Source organism: Hyla sarda, chromosome 3 (assembly GCF_029499605.1).
Source record: "Hyla sarda isolate aHylSar1 chromosome 3, aHylSar1.hap1, whole genome shotgun sequence".
NCBI classification, from domain to species: Eukaryota; Metazoa; Chordata; class Amphibia; order Anura; family Hylidae; genus Hyla; species Hyla sarda.
Window position 1 is genome coordinate 267,665,396 of NC_079191.1, and position 3,145 is coordinate 267,668,540.

Below are 3,145 nucleotides of genomic sequence, written 5' to 3' on the forward strand. Positions count from 1 at the left end.
TGCTCTATGGTCTCCTCATGCTGATGCTGCCACCTCCAGGCTCTATAATTGTGCTGCTCTATGGTCTCCTCATTCTGATGCTACCACCTCCAGGCTCTCTCATTGTGCTGCCATGGATACTGCAAAACATAATTAAGGTGCTGGTCCCCAGTTTCAGAAATTCCTTGCATTAGGGACACTAGTCTTTAAAACCAGACATGAAAATTGGACCAGCAATACAGGTTCTTCTCTTATTAAAATAATTATTAAAATATTATGAGCAGTTTACTAACAACTTAGTGTGACAGAGTCTTTAAAACCAGACCATGGTAATTCCAAAAACTGTTCAAATGCACTAAAATGTGCATGTGACTAGACAATGAGGGAGATTTATGAAAATTGGACCAGTTGACCATAGCAACCAATCCCTTCTTTAATTTTAAAGAGACATCTCTAAAAAAACAAACAAAAAAAAGCCATCTGATTGGATGCTATGGGCAACTGCTCGACTTTTCTTTTTCACACGTTTTGATATATCTTCCCCAATATACATACAAAATGCATGCTGGTAATCTCAAACTTGTGTGCTCATCTGCAAATCTGGGCTGGGTTCCAGTAAGGATCCTCAAGCATTGACTAGATTCTCTTGTAACAAGGGGTCAGCTGATAAAACATAAAGTGGCTGAGGATAACCTCCATAGGGAAACTTCACTCTGGACAAGAGCTTTACAGTGTAGTCTGAGCAGTTAGGTATTGTTTCAGTGAGGAGCCTACACAAGCTGTGCCAGCTGCTACCCACCAGAGTAGTCAGGTGACTGCAGTATAGAAGGTTTGCTGGACAGTAAAGTACATTGCTCAAAAAATAAAGGGAACACAATGTAACTCCAAGTCAATCACACTTCCGTGAAATCACACTGTCCACTCAGGAAGCAACACTGATTGACAATCAATTTCACATGCTGTTGTGCAAATGAAACAGACAACAGGTGGAAATTATAGGCAATTAGCAAGACACCCCCAATAAAGGAGTGGTTTTGCAGGTGGTGACCACAGACCACTTCTTTGTTCCTATGCTTCCTGGCTGATGTTTTGGTCATTTTTGAATGCTAGTGGTGCTTTTACTCTAGAGGTAGCATCAGACGGAGTCTACAACCCACACAAGTGGCTCAGGTAGTGCAGCTCATCCAGGATGGCACATTAATGTGAGCTGTGGCAAGAAGGTTTGCTGTGTCTGTCAGCGTAGTGTCCAGAGCATGGAGGCGCTACCAGGAGACAGGCCAGTAAATCAGGAGATGTGGAGGAGGCCGTAGGAGGGCAACAACCCAGCAGTAGGACTGCTATCCCTGCCTTTGTGGAAGGAGGAGCAGGAGTAGCACTGTCAGAGCCCTGCAAAATGTGCCTGTGTCCACTCAAACGGTCAGAAACAGACTCCATGAGGGTGGTATGAGGACCCGTAGTCCACAGGTGGGGGCTGCGCTTACAGCCCAACGCTGTGCATGACGTTTGGCATTTGCCAGAGAACACCAAATTGGCAAATTCGCCACTGGTGCCGTGTGCTCTTCACAGATGAAAACAGGTTCACACTGAGCACATGTGACAGAGTCTGGAGACACCGTGCAGAACGTTCTGCTGCCTGCAACATGCTCCAGCATGACTGGTTTGGCAGTGGGTCAGTAATGGTGTGGGGTGGCATTTTTGTGGGTCCGCACAGCCCTCCATGTGCTTGCCAGAGGTAGCCTGACTGCCATTAGGTACCGAGATGAGATCCTCAGACCCCTTGTGAGACCATATGCTGGTGTGGTTGGTTCTGGGTTCCTCCTAATGCAAGACAATGCTAGACCTCATGTGGCTGGAGTGTGTCAGCAGTTCCTGCAAGAGGAAGGCATTGATGCTATGGACTGGCCCAACCGTTCCTCAGACCTGAATCCGATTGAGCACATCTGGGACACCATTCTTTTTTTTTTTGCCGAGGCAAGTGCTCTCTATCACCCAAAGTGCAAGAAAAAGTGCAAACGTGTCACACTAAAAAAACGTGCACAAAGGATGCGGTCTATCGCTAAGCCCTTCTCCAACAGGATAGAGGCCCCCCAACAAACCTACCCTTCACCTCCGGACCAAAAGGCACCTTCAAGGATCCAGGTTCGATGCCCCTTTTCACCGAAGCTACTAAGGGGCCGAAAATGTTCCTGGCTTCAACCTAGGCGTTAGCCAAGGTATCAGCCAAGGAGCCGTATACTGGTGGCATCTTGACCAAAGCCAAGATGCCCAGGGGTTGCAGGGAGGTGAGGAACCTAATGGCCACACACACCTCCCCTAGACCGCCAGGAGGGACACCCAGAAGGGCTACCGCATCCTGCCAATCCTGTGTACAAAACAACACGTAAAAGTGGCACAGTGACAAAACACAAAAAATAAATAAGTGCAGACATACTGCCCCGTCATCCAGCCGGATCTATAAAAATTTCCCGGATCCTAGCGAGAAGGCCGGGATACCAAGGGTGAGTGCCAAAGGTGAAGAGTAATGGTGCAGTGCTTTCACTCAGTGAGTTATAACACCCAGTGAGTTTCGGCACCTCAGGGTCACCATTCCCCGAGGCACAGAAGTACCTCGGCTCTACACCCCTCTACCTCATGGCAAGACAGGGAGGAAACAGGTCACATCAGGGCTGATTCCTCAGAACCAGCCTCGGAATGCCCTGGTACACCTGCCCCCTCCATGCAGCACCCATCCCCACCAGCCCCACACTGATGGGACTTCTCCACCAGTATGAAACTGATAAGAACAGATACTACACTTGATCTTAGCCATAAGGCCGAGAAGCGATCTGGGACATCATGTCTCACTCTATACACCAATGCCACATTGCACCATAGACTGTTCAGGAGTTGGTGGATGCTTTAGTCCAGGTCTGGGAGGACATCAGGAGACTATCTGTCACCTCATCAGGAGCATGTCCAGGCCTTGTGGGGAGGTCAAACGGGCATGTGGAGGCCACACACACTACTGACTAGGACATAACATCAAAGTTGGATCAGCCTGTAGTGTTGTTTTCCACTTTGATTTTGAGTGTGCCTCAATATCCAGACCTCCATGGGTTGATAAATTTGATTTCCATTAATAATTTTTGTGTGATTTTGTTGTCAGCACATTCAACTATGTAAAAAC

At 47.8% G+C, this 3,145-nt stretch overlaps 1 pseudogene; it reads right to left on the minus strand.

Annotated features, from left to right (window-relative positions):
• Positions 1 to 2,695: 2,695 nt before the first annotated feature.
• LOC130363494 (U2 spliceosomal RNA) lies at positions 2,696 to 2,804 on the minus strand (annotated as a pseudogene).
• Between the last annotated feature and the right edge of the window lie 341 nt (positions 2,805 to 3,145).